The sequence below is a fragment of the Camellia sinensis genome, chromosome 3 (genome assembly GCF_055761805.1).
Source record: "Camellia sinensis isolate YWXY chromosome 3, ASM5576180v1, whole genome shotgun sequence".
Lineage (NCBI taxonomy): Eukaryota > Viridiplantae > Streptophyta > Magnoliopsida > Ericales > Theaceae > Camellia > Camellia sinensis.
This window is the reverse complement of record NC_138963.1, coordinates 195872405-195887116: the sequence shown is the minus strand read 5'-3', so window position 1 is coordinate 195887116 and position 14712 is coordinate 195872405.

Here is a 14712-nt window from a genome sequence, read left to right as displayed (position 1 = left end):
CATAGGAATAAAGTGCGCCGATTTAGTCAACCGGTCTACAACCACCCAAATAGCATCACTACCCCGCTGAGTCCTCGGAAAACCTACAACGAAGTCCATAGTGACATGTTCCCACTTCCACTCGGCAATAGGCAAGGGTTGTAACAAACCCGCTGGCCTCTGATGCTCGGCCTTCACTTGCTGACAAGTAAGGCATTTCGATACAAAAACTACTACATCCTTCTTCATACCCTGCCACCAAAACTGGCGACCCAAGTCACGATACATCTTAGTGCCTCCCGAATGCACCGCAAGGCGTGAATGGTGAAACTTTCGGAGTACCTCCTCTCGGCAAGACTCCGACACGAACAAATGGTCTCAGTATCTTACACTTAGGTTGGGATACACAGTCAAACCCTTCTCAACCTTCCCACTGGAGATCTTCTCTTGGAGGGATTCTACCTCAAGGTCATCTCTCTGTGCCTCTAACACTCGGGTCACAAGTGTAGGCTGTGCAACAACAAAAAACAAGGCCGCAGCCTCAACGGATTCGCCCAAAAGCAAATCAAACTCGCCAAGTGCGCCCAACATTTTCCACTCCCGGATGGCTATACAAGCTATATCACTAATGGATTTCCTACTAAGGGCATCGGCCATAACATTGGCCTTTCCCGGGTGATAGTGCAACTCGAAATCGTAATCCTCAATGAACTCCATCCATCTTCTCTGCCTCAAATTCAAGTCTCTCTGTGTAAACAGGTACTTCAGACTCTTATGATCTGAGGACACCTCGAATCTCTCACCATAAAGGTAATGCCTCCAAATTTTCAAGGCAAAAATCACTGCTGCTAACTCTAGGTCATGCGTAGGGTAATTCCTCTCATGAATTTTCAACTGACGTGAGCCATAGGCTACCACTTTCCCCTCTTGCATCAGCACACAACCCAAACCCTCTCATGAGGCATCACAATAAACCGCATAACCCAAACCTCTCTCCGGAATAATCAAAATCGGAGCGGTGGTAAGTCTAACTTTCAGCTTTTGGAACGACTTTTCACAAGTCTCACACCATACAAATTTGACCCATTTCTGCGTCAATCTAGTCAACGGCAAAGCTAGCCTGGAGAAATCTTTCACAAACCGACGGTAATATCCAGCTAATCCCAAAAAACTACGGATCTCAAAAACACTCTTAGGTTGTGCCCAATCCTGCACTGCCTTTATCTTGGATGTATCAACAAACAGCCCTGAGTAGTTTGGAGGTATCGTTGGATTAACTTTTTCACTGAGTAGTTTGGGGGTATCATTGGATTAACTTTTTCAACACTGATAAATTTATCAGTGAGTATAGGAATAGGAGATGAAAAAGTTACATAATATAATGGTAAGATTCAAATCGAGTTACCATGCCCAATAAGTGTAAGTCTTATTCATTGTTCATGCTCTTGGTCTTAGGTAGTGTTAATTGTTAAATTTATCACTGTTGGTTTTTGGATATGTTTGAGTTGGTTGATAATTCTATCACTGTATTAGATTTTGCTTTAGGTTGTTTCAGTTGTTTGCTAAAATATAATTGTTGTTTGTTGCAAGATTTATAGTGATGGAAAATTCTTTGTTTCTTATGTGCAAATTTAGAGGTGTGACATTGGTTATCAAGTATAATGATGGATTTAATTTCAAGGATTTAGGATATAAATTGTGTGTAGAGTGGAGTGAGTTAGTTGGTAGTTCTGTGAATATGTCGTATTCAATGCCCGCACATTCTTATTATGGTCTAGAAAGTGAAGAGGATTTTGGAGGTTATGGTTGGACTCGCACTTTCTTGTGATATTCATCGTATTGATATTTTTGTTAAGTGTTGTTCTTTGGGTGAAGGTTATATGATTTGTGATGGTGAAGCTCATAGTAGTAGTAGTGTTGTTTGTGAAACTGATTTTTTGCCTTCATTTTATTTAAATCAACGGAAACCTTTGCTCTCCGATAAGTGGGTTAATTGTATAAAAGGAGTGGGTCAAAGGTTTGCTCAAGGAATTGTTGAATTCGAGATGTTGTCAAAGTATTCTATTCATTCCGGTTTTGATTTTGATTTTGTTAAGAATGACAAGGATCGTGTCACTATTCATTGTAAGAGAAGGGCTGATTTGGGATGTTTATGGAGCGTGCATGCTAGAGTGGAAAATTCTAGTAAAGCTTTTGTTATTAAACAATTTGATGATGTTCATACGTGTGGATCTTCTTTTCGTACAATTAAACATACTAGGATGACTTCGAGTATAATTGGTGGGCTAATTTCAAGTGAGGTTCGTAATAAGGCTTTGACATCGATTAGTGAGGTGGTTTGTGATTTCAAGGACTATTATGGAACAGAAGTTTCTTATCGACGAGCTTGGATGGGTGTTGAAAAAACAAGGGATGTTGTTTTTGGTGATTATTCATCTTCATTTGACGATCTTCGTTAGTATGTTGATACCGCTAATGATTGTAATCTGGGGAGTGTTTTTAATATGGAATTTGATATTGATAGTAAAGGAAGACATTTCAAATGCTATTTTTCGCTTTTGAGGCATGTATTCATGGTTTCAAGTATTGTCGGCCTGTGTTGATGCTTGATGAAACTTTCTTGAAAGGAAGACACAAAGGTTGTTTATTGGCTGCTACGAAAAAAGACAGTAACCAATGTATATTCTGTGTCTATTTGTTATTATTATTAAAACAATGATAATTTTATCATTTTTGTTACTAGAGACTATTGATTATTGAGTATGGTCAATCAATTAGTGATAAATATATGTTGTATACTTTTGTTAAATTTTTATATTTATACAGTGATAAATTTATTATGCATTGATTCTATATGTTGTATGTTTTTATTGAATTGTTGTAGTAATACAGTGATAAAGTCATCTATGGTTGGTGCTATATGTTATATACTTTGCGTTTTGCTTTTGTTTTGCTTTTGTTTTGTAATCTTTTTTATTTGTTACAAATAATGTGTATGTATTTTGTTTGTAGGTTTATATCCATTATGTTTTGCCATTGTTGATAGTGAATGTTATGACAATTGGCATTGGTTCTTGTCAAAGTTATTTGTTATTTTGACTCCGGGAAGGGATATTACGTTTGTTACTGATCGACGTAGAGGTTTGCTGAAAGCTTTAGCTAAGGTCTTTTCGTTTTCTTCTCATTCTTTTTGTCCAATGCATTTGAAAACAAACTTGAAGACTTATTTGTCAGTGAAGAGTCATGAATCTAAAGAGTATTTGCTCACTTCTTTTAGTAGATGTGCATATGGTCCTACTATTGAGTTGTTTAATGAGCTATTTGAAGAATTTAAGGGTCGTTGTGGCCGTAATGTTCAGAAGTTTCTTGAGGATTTGCCTAATGAGCGTTGGTGTAACGCTTATCTTCAAGGCAAGAGGTATCGTGAAATGTGCACAAATGTTGCAAAATCTTTTAATTCATGGATTAGGGATAAGCACCATTTGTTTTCAACTAATCTTGTTGATGCTATACGGGTGAAACTAATTGAGCAATTTTCAAAAAGGTGAGAAGTTGGAAATAAGTGGAATCATATTGTTTGTCCTTTTGCAGAGAAAAGGTTGGAAGAAACTTTTAATGATATAAAGGCATGAATAGTTAAGGAATGTAGCGATGATATTCATGAAATCCAATTGGATCATTCAGTTATGGTTGATATTGGGAAACAGTCTTGTTCTTGTCAATTGTTGGAAATTGATTCTTTTCCTTGCAAACATGGTTTTTATGCTATAAAGAGGAGTGAGAAAGATATGAATTGTTTTCTTGATGATTACTACCATGTTCGTAGTTATTATGATTCTTATTCGCATTCTATCTATCCAGTTCCTAATATGTGGAAGCCAAATGTAGTTCTTGATGATAACGTTGTTTTACCTCCTCTTTGTAAGAAACCAGTTGGACGTCCAAGAACAGAGAGAATACCTTAGAAGGGCGGATCAAGAGAATTAGTTGCAATAGGTGTGGAAAGATGGGAACTCATAATCGAAAGACATGTAAAGAAGCTTGCTTTAGTTGTATTTATTTTAATTGAATTACTTTTGTTGAGAGTTGAGAGGTGTTACTTGCATTGAATGTTTGAGTATTTTTGTCACGCCCCAATAAAAATAACTTAAACCCATCAATATAAACATACATTTATATACAAAAGATCCACATTTCCTCAATTCATCAGAGTATTTCATTACAAAAGTATTACACGTTAACAACAAAAGCAAATGCCCTACGGGCTTACAGCTTTCCAAGTTAACACTTGGTTACAAAAGAGAGTACTGACTCGGTTACACATTAAGCCCTTGGTTTGAATTTACATGTAATACATCAAAAGAAAATAAGACAACAAAATTATGTCTGCCCCTAGCCTCCCGAGCTATGTCCTCAGAGGTGGCATGCTACCTGTACCTGAAAATGATGTTCCCATATAGGGTAAGCCACAGCCCAGTAGGAATATACTAAACTGACTATGAACAATACCTAAAAGATTAGCAACTGATAGATGGTCAATACTTACACTTCCATTTACATCTTATTATAATTCCATGACAGTCAATTCAATATTTCAATTCACTTTCCATTTCTTATTCAACTTTGAGTTTGAAAACAAGGCTTAGTACTCTGGCCAAAACATTTGATGAGATTGTAGTTCATCACTAGAACACTTTCGAAATTCAAGGTGGATACACATTTTGGTGTTGTATCAATAACACATAAACTGCTTCCATACTTCACAAACGATAATGATATACAATTTAGTGCTATAACAAATCAAACAAACTTTTCAATAGATAAGCTTATGAGCTGCATCAACACTTCAACAGATAAGCATATGAGCTATATCAATACTACAACAGATAAGCATATGAGCTATATCAACACTTCGATAGATAAGCATATGAGTTGTATCAACACTTCAACATATAAGCATATAAGCTATATCAACACTTCGATAGATAAGCATATGAGCTATATCAACACTTCGATAGATAAGCATATGAGCTGTATCAACACTTCAACATTACAATGGGAGAGCATATGAGCTGCATCCCTGGGTCCATCCCCCATCTTCCCTTAGCCATAAACCGGTTTAGAGGTACATCCCCCATCTTCCCCTAAACCGTGGAGTACATCCCCCATCTCCTCCCATACACAAGTAATGCATATAAACACAGAATCACATACGCAATCAATCAATACAAAAAGTTAACCTATTTTATCAACTGTCTACACATAATGCATATACACACATTGGCCATACGCACAATCAACCAACACATAAAGTTAATGTATTCTATCAACCGTCATACTCTATGACACATCTAATTGATTAATTTTAGTTTGCCTAATCATCATGCATTGTCTACAACAATCAACACTACCCTCCACCGGTAGCCCAAAGCAATTATTTCTAAGCAGGAAATAAATGTACAAATGGATGATATATCAACATTTCAACTAGATGAGCAATAAAAGATTCGGCTACACTCTTTAGTCCCATACATTCCCAATTCCAACATTTTCAATTCAATTCCTCATTTTCTTCAATTAATCATATGCATTAATTAATTCAACCAATTAGGGCAAATTACCATAACTCACAAAACAATCCTAAGGTTCCATTTCCATCAATGTCCCAACATTAATCTCATTTCTCTATGCCTAACATGCATATAGGTTTATATATTTAAAACCCTAACTTTTGTAAAATTACACAAAGGCCCAAACTTCCTCAAAATTACCCAACAACCCCCAACATATCAAAATGCTAAAATTTAAAGACAAAGTTCATAAGATGGAGTAGGTTATCCCTACCTCAAAAGCTGGCACTCAACGGAGAAGACGAAGAAACTCAACGTGCTCCAAAGCTCAATATTTTCGGATCAAAAGGTAGCCCTCGATGATTAACCCAACTTTTAAAAAGACCAAAGGTAAGGAAAACACCCTAGCTAGATCAAACCTTAGAGAGAAGTTAGGTTTCTAGTGAGAGAAGCTCTCCAATGGTGTTTTAGAAAAGTAAGAGAGAGAGTGTGGATGTAAAAAGTGATTTAAAATGGCCTAGCTGTCAACTGATATACGACTCTCCCGCTCGAACGGAGAACACAACGCTCAAGCATCAAGGACAAAAGCTAGGTACGCTCGAGCGCAAGAAGGCCCGCTCAAGCGCCAAGGCACAAGAATAAAGTACATCCGTTCGAGCGCGAAAACCAGTCCGCTCGAGCGTAGATTTCTCCCTCCCAGAACTTACACCAAAAAGTACACCCGCTCGAGCGCTAACAAGTACGCTCGAGCGTGACCCGCTCGAGCACAAGAAATCAGCTCGAGCGTAGAAAACACATCTGCAGAAGTTTTGCAGAGGCACGAAATACTGAAATTGTGAAAACCCCGCTCGAGCGCAAGAAGACCCGCTCGAGCGGACCGTTCAAAAAAAACTGGGCAACAACAATGGGAGCTAAAGCTCTACCAACCTGAAACAACCGAGCCCAACACATTCTAAAACTCAAACAAAAGAGTTTAAAGGTTGACAACACGATAGGTATAACTACCAACTCCACGGAACCGCGTCCGGAAAACAACAGAACAGTAAAGGGATAATCGGGATCGCTATAACCTCCCCCCCTTAAAGAATTTCGTCCCCGAAATTAAGGATATGCCAAAACACAAGGCCAACTGATCGCACAACACCAACACCCGAGTACTAGGAGAGGAACTATTCTCCCTACAACCTTCGATTCACTCTTACCGAAGAAGAGACTAACGAAGGGAACACGTTCTAAATGACAACACCATAGGTACGAAAGCCTTAACAAAACCAAACCTTCCCCGAAACAATTCACCAACAACCGACTAGCACCCCAAGCTAAGTCACTACTCCACAACCATAATTTCCAATAAAAGGATAATCAAGGAAAATCTTCTACATTAATAAAAGGAAAACATTTTCTTGCTCATGAGACATTTCGAAATAAACCTTACATTTTCGACGCAAAGCTCAAAAGTTTTGTAAACATTTTTTTTTTCACATAACCATCCACAGTTTATTTGCCAAAAAGATTCATTTGGAATTCCTCAAAACCCTTGAATTAAATCAATTTCTCAACAACGCCTTTAGATGGCCCAACCACTAGAAAAATTTTGTTTTCCATTTCTTTCCAAAGAAAAACACTATCAACAACCATCACTCACACAGTGATGCCATAACCACCATGAAACACAACATTTCTATAATGATAGTTAATAGAAATAACAACAGTACTATCAACACATAAGGCATAAGAAATTCATGGTTTTGCGATTCCATTCCGCCTCCATTAACTTAACCAATTTAAAATTATAAACGTGGCTCAGAACCTGGCCAACAATTAAGAGACTACATCTCGCCTCAGCAATACCTCCTTAATACACAAATGATACACATTATAATGCTGTATCAATATCAAACTAAACATCATACATACATAATGTATAAAAAGCCAATCATTCACAACAATCAATCAATACATATATAAGATGTATTATTCCAACCGTCAGATTCAATGACAAAACATGTTCGATTAGTTTCAGTTTTCCCTAATCAACATACAAAGTCTACAATAAACGAGACTAAACTCAAGGTGACTAATGCCAACCCAAAACCCGATACCGGCAAGTCGCCTAATCAACTCAATAAACTCTACACCCAGTAATCCACACACTGATGTGCCACTCAAACCACAAATTTTGGAATCCCACCGGATCTCCTAAAATTGAACCGCATCAACACTGCGTCTAAGGAAATCACCGTCCCCCACCATGACTATCTAGCAAGCCTGCTCACTTCCTTGACTGAAGACCGACATGGTCAACCTCAATCATAACAGCCCCAAATACGAAGGACCACTTTGACCAACGCTATACTCATTCCTCTAGAACACGAACTATTCTTCCTTCAAGGAATGCTACCGGCATCCACTCACAACCCCACACCCAACAAGTGATAACCAATCACGATACGAACACTACCCCTATACAACCAATGGGGTCACCACGGATTCGCTAACTAGCAAGGCCCAAAACACGAACCAACATACAAGTACCATTCCCACTATCTCGAGATACGAATCTCACATTTCCTCGAACATTCTCACACAGTCTTGCCAACACCGCGCAACTCTCGAAACCATCACATCTAACACATTCAACTGTACTAGGAAAAACCTCCTTATTTTGCAAGCCCTCTTACTCCCATACCGAATCCCCCACTAACTCATAGGGTCCACTCATTACTCTACACCTTACTTGTCACTCATCTCGAGAGTACCATCAAGAGGCCCGGCCTTCGTGCTGAACCACTAGTCAAAACTACCGCTAGGCAACCATCATGAACCAAACCCCGACACCATTACAAGTCGCCGACAAGGCTTTCAAAGATTCGCTCTTCTAACTTTCCAGAGGAGTAAAAGTCCTCGCCTCCCTCGTCGTTAACTGTAGACATCCCCGAACGCCCCGGGAGAGGAACGAGTCCCCCCCTGTCCCGTTCGATATTGGGCTCACTACAGTTCAGGACTCTCAAATTGTGACGATTCTAAGTCTGAACCAAAGAGTCCAAATCTGGCAAATCGTTTTGAGAAAACAGATTTTGAAAGAAGTGCCAAACATGGACTGCTTTGCCAGATACAGAGTCGCCACCTAAATATTTTATTTTGGAGAAATTTAGGAAACCCTGACTCGTTTGTCTAAGGCCACGTGTCCGTCATCACCAAAGTTGCCTCGGCTCAGGAACTTGGGTACGATTGGGGAAGGTCACTTCATGAGCACCCCCGCTCGCCCGATCAAAGATCGGTCTCTACTAACCATGATATCTATTTTTGAAAACATTGTGTGTTCTTATTCCGGTTATTAGCCTAGATTTACTATGTGATGCGCACAACATACAAGTATAGACTGGATCGCCTGAATTGGAACAAAACGTTTCATGTTTGTTTGAAAATGGTTTGATGGTGCTACTCGCAAGTAGGCTAAGACGTGGATTTGCCACCCTCGGGTGGGCTTAGAAAACATGATTTTGCCACTATCTAGTGGGCTTAAAACACAAATTTGATGAATTGTTCCAATCCAAATAACCCAACCTTCACCCACAGGCATTCAGGCAGTTATATCACATAAGCATATAGCCTCATGGTAAGCATGCTATCATGGCAGTCACTCACACGCATGCAAGGATGCTAAAGCATAAAAACTTACCGAGTACTCCAAGCCAAAACAGAAGCTTATTAGAAATCCATGCATGATCCTAAATATGCTGAAATGCCTAATGCAACACATGCAAAAATGCAACTATAGCAGGCTCGGCTATTCTAAACATGGCATATGAAATGCTACAGCTAACATGTATTCAACTTGGAATTGAAAATACAATGCAGTTAGTATGATGCGCCGAGCCCGGTGCATGCAATACAGATGAATGATGCAAACATGCTGTCATGCTGTATGCTAATTGAAATATGCCCTAATCTAACCATCATAAGCTGGTAAATAAAAGGGAAGAAAGACATGGGGTTGGAAGACATACATCACACTCACCCACACTTATTACAATTATGCCCTCGCACAGAGGGTCCGAATAAATAGTACAGTCCAAATAATACAGTCCAAATATATACAAATTCCTAATTAATTTACAAATTAACTAAGAAAAATAATAAACTGGCATGCAAGCCAGGGACTGCCTTGTGTAGACACCCCATTTTGACCGGCCCTAAGACTTGGGCGCTTTCTTTTGATTACTCAATGATGAAAACAGAAATATGCTATCTCACAAAATTCTCAGTAAAAAGATGGAATATAAACTTTAATCCTAGTCTTACACCTGTTTTTGCCAAATTATTTTAGACTCCTTCTCCATTTTCTTTCCCTTTATTATGTATTATATATATATATATATATTATGTTATATTATTATATAATATTTTATTAAATTTATTCAGTACCCTGGTTTCACCCACGCACCATACTTTTGTATATATATATATATTATATTATATAAGGGTATTATTCCTCCTTTGAAAAAAAAATTCACTACACTCCCATCGTGCGTCTTTTTGTTTTCTGTGCCTTTAGACCCGCTTTGGTCAAATTATGTTGCATATTTGGCCTACTAAAATATATTTTATTAGTCCACGTATTTTAATTTTACGTATTTGTGTGTTTTTATATATTTTTCTGGGTATTTGTACATGTATTTATGCTAATAATCTCTTTTATATATTATTATATTGTAAAGTGCATAGTAATTTTACTGTGCATTTCACAGTAAAATCACTGTGCATCTTTTGAAATCAACTCCTTCCACCACCGTTTCTTCTTTTGTCTTTTTCTTACAATTATTTTCTATAAAAGGGGGAAGATCAGAGAAGGAAGAGGGGGATTTTGGGAGGGGAGAGATTAGAAGAGTCAAAAAAAATTGGGAGAGAGAATAAAAAAAGGGGATTGGTGCGAGGGAATTTTGAGAGAAAAAGAATCAGAAAGAAGGAACCGCTAAAGTTGTAATTCCAAATTTTGACTAAGAATTGAGAACACATTCCACAGACTTGAGGGTAATCAAAAGAAAGTTTGTGAATCAGAAAATTCATCATGTCCCCGAAAGGTGAGTTTTCACAAACTTTCATTTAATTTCAAAATGTGATATAATTTGTTTAAGTACTTTATTTATTGTTTTTCATAATTTTTTTTTATCGCTTTAAATGGTCGGTTGAACCACCTAATTTTACTACTTTATCTGCTGTAATTTACTGTTGTATATAAACTGTTGTAATTTACATAAAATGTTGTAGTTTACTATTTATAAATTATTGTAATTTTATCACTTTAAATGGTCGGTTGAACCACCTAATTTTACTACTTTATCTGCTGTAATTTACTGTTGTATATAAACTGTTGTAATTTACATAAAATGTTGTAGTTTACTATTTATAAATTGTTGTAATTTTATCACTTTAAATGGTTGGTCGAACCACCTAATTTGTTAAAAGATGTGACCCCGCCAAATGAATAGTGATCGGTGGTGAATAGTAACCTCCGGCGGTAAATAGTAACTTCCGGCGGTGAATAGTAACCCCGACGATGAATAATAGCCCCATCGATGAATAGTACCTCCGACGATGAATAGTAACAACGGATGAAAAATGCCCGGTAAGATGAATAACGATCAAGAAAGGTGAATAGTAATTGTCATGATGAATAGTAACTTTCGGCAGTGAATAGTATCTCGGGATGAATAGTGCTCCCGCAAAAATAAGTTTCCCCGAACAGAACGGAGCAGTCTTCCTACGTCAAGCAAAATATTTTCCGGCGCACATGAAGTTTCTTTATTTTATTTTATTTTATTTTATTTTGAGAGTTTGTGAGGTTTTTATTTTGTTGTAATATTCCTTTCTCTCTCTCTTATCTGGTTTGTAATAATTTATTCAGAGCGTTGTAATAATTCCCCGCCCCACTTCTTTCTATCCCGTTCTTTTACTTGCTTTCTTTATTTGTACATAAACATCATATTTATTTTTCATCATAGTTATGCTTTGCATCCATGTTTCATGCATCTTGATTCGGCTGAGTTTGCATTTGTGGATTTAATCAATTCCTATGTGATTATGTGCGCTACCTCATGTTCTTGAGATGATTCACATATCATATTTTAGAGGCTGAATCTTTAGTTGCATCTCATGAGTGAATTGCATTAGGATTTTGTATATAAGATCATGCATGTTTTACTAACTTTGTTTTGTAGCTTGTTCGTGGATCGTCAAACATGTAAGTTTTTATGCTTTAGCATCCCGTTTGTGTATGTTTTTCTTACTATGTTTAAGCATTCTACCATGTGGCTATTTGCTTATGTGATATAATTGTATGAATGCCAGTGGATGGAGGTTGTGTCGCTTAATTTGGAATGATGTTGATTTTCATGTTTGTAAACTCAATTTATTTGGGTTATACATTTTCAAAACTCTTTCAAAACTACATGAAATCAAGTTGTTCCAAAATGGGTGACATAGTCTATACTTGTATGCTTCACATAGTAAATTTTAGGATTTATTAACTAATCAGAACATGAACATATAAATAAAATAAAATTCATATCGTGGTTAGTAAAGGCCGATCTTTGATCGAGTGGGCGGGGGTGCTCATTATTGACCTTCTCCTCTCATACCTAAGGTTCCGAGCCAAGCATCCTTGGTTACGACGAACAGTGGCCTTGGCACCGAGTCATGGGTTTCCTAATTTCCCAAAATATTAGGTGGCGACTCTGAGATCTGATGACGCAGTCCGTTTTTGACAAAATTGCAATAAAAATGGATTTTCAATAAAAGTTGCCAAATCTGGACTCTCATCTATGTTTCACATTATACTCGTGAGAATAGATCAAAGAGATCTCGGGGGTCCAAACTGTTTAACGCGCGCGGGTACCCCCCGGGCATGTTACACCTTGACTCTTCTTCAGATGATGGATGATGCATGTCTGGGCTGCCTCGCGCGGAAATCCACTGGGATGCCCCAATTAGCCTCTGTTTTGCAATTTATTCTTGGAAAGCGCGCCGAGCCCCGGAAGACTGCTGATTCTTGATTTGCCTTGTAGACCAATCTTTTGGCAACTCTTGGCTTGAGTTTGGTGGCTCTTTAGCTTTGGAGAACAACCTCAAGCTGCTGGAATGAAGGATGGAAGGGTGGGGCTATGGGTTGGTGAAGAAATGAGTGTAGGACTTGAGAGGTTTAATGCTTGGAAGTATAGAGAGAGAGAGATACAACAAGGGAGCTTGGGGGGAATTTTTGTAACCCTAATAACAGAGCTGGAGCTGCTGTTATATAGACAAAATGGGGGAGAAAAATGGGGGAAAAATGGAGGGAAATGAATCAAGTTTTCCCCCAAAAATGCACCCCCCCGGATACACAATCTGGGGGGAAACAGAATATACAGCTGTAAGGAACAGGGTGCAAGGATCATGACCGGCCAGCTATTGAGGTTGCAGGTGGCCGGCCGGCTACTTCCCATGGCCGGCTGGCCAAGGGTCAAAAGGTTCAAGAAGCATTAGTGGCCGGCCATCCCAAAAAGAAAGCCTCTGATGTGTGCACGACACAACCCTGTGGTTAAACACTGAAAATAGTGAACCAGGAGAGAGAACAACTCACTTTTCAAAGGGGTTCAAAAGGTTCAACAACAATTACTGGCCGGCCACCAAATATTGGTGGCCTTCCAGATGTGTACATCACAAATATGGGGTTTAGGGTGCAAGAAAATGGCCCAAGGATGGTCAATATTGGCTTTGAAGTGAGGAAAATCGGGCGACGGAGGGCGATGAAGGGATAAAGTTGGCTGACAGAACAATTACTGGCCTCCCACCCTTCTACGGCCTTCTTACCAATGAAACAGAGGTCCCTGCCAAAAATGAACCAAAACCAATGCAGAATGAAGGTTCGGGGGTCGAAACGCGCAACCCGAGGCCCCGAAAACCGACTGTTAGGCACCGGGGGTGGTGTTCGACCACGAAGTTGGTCTCTCGGACCACAGTGTCCCTCAAAAGGGAGTAAATAAGATGTATGCCAAAGACCGGAGCAAACGGAGGTGGTTAAGCGGTCCCGAACCAAGGCACACGGCCAACGGCTCTGAAAAACCGAAAATCGGACTCCAAACGGGCAAAATAGCCTACGACCACGAAACGTAGCCTACGGCCACTGAGAGATGATCTACGGGACCTCTCCCTCCCTTCGGGAAGAGAAACAGAGAAAACTGAGCCTGGTTTGCAAACCGAGGTAAGGCGTGAAAGAGTCCGAAAGTCCGAAGGCAAGGCTCGCAGCCGAGACTCTGAAATTTCTGAACGAGCACGATATGCAACATCACCAAGCGCTCAATCGGTGACGTCTGAGTCTTAAGGTCGGTCAAAAATGGGGTGTCTACAGTTGCCCCTCTTTGACAGAACTCAAAAGTCATGAGTGACGGAAGTGAATGTCAAAGCCCAGAGACGACCCATTTTTGACAAGGCCGAAGACTTAGACAAACAGGCAAAATAAACAGAGATGCGCCCGCAGGCAGGGGCAAAATGCAACTGACAATGCAAGAAGCCGAAGGTAACTCAATGATCGTGTAAATGCAGAAAGCTGTAATGAAGCAAGTATTCGCAAATAGATGCAACAGTTTTAAGCAAGAATGCAAAGCAACGACTACATTTCATGCAGTTAGGAATGCAGAGAATTATTCAATTCTCGTCGCGTCTTACACGGAGAAGATACGATACCTGCGCGATTCGTCTGGTCGCACCAGCCTCAAATGAACCGTACATACAATATCGTGCCTGCAAAACAAAGAAACTCAACAAGCACAACATATCTAACAGCTTACGTTCAATGTGATATTGTAGACACCCCATTTTGACCGGCCCTAAGACTTGGGCGCTTTCTTTTGATTACTCAATGATGAAAACAGGAATATGCTATCTCACAAAATTCTCAGTAAAAAGATGGAATATAAACTTTAATCCTAGTCTTACACCTGTTTTTGCCAAATTATTTTAGACTCCTTTTCCATTTTCTTTCCCTTTATTATGTATTATATATATATATATATATTATGTTATATTATTATATAATATTTTATTAAATTTATTCAGTACCCTGGTTTCACCCACGCACCATACTTTTGTATATATATAATATTATATTATATAAGGGTATTATTCC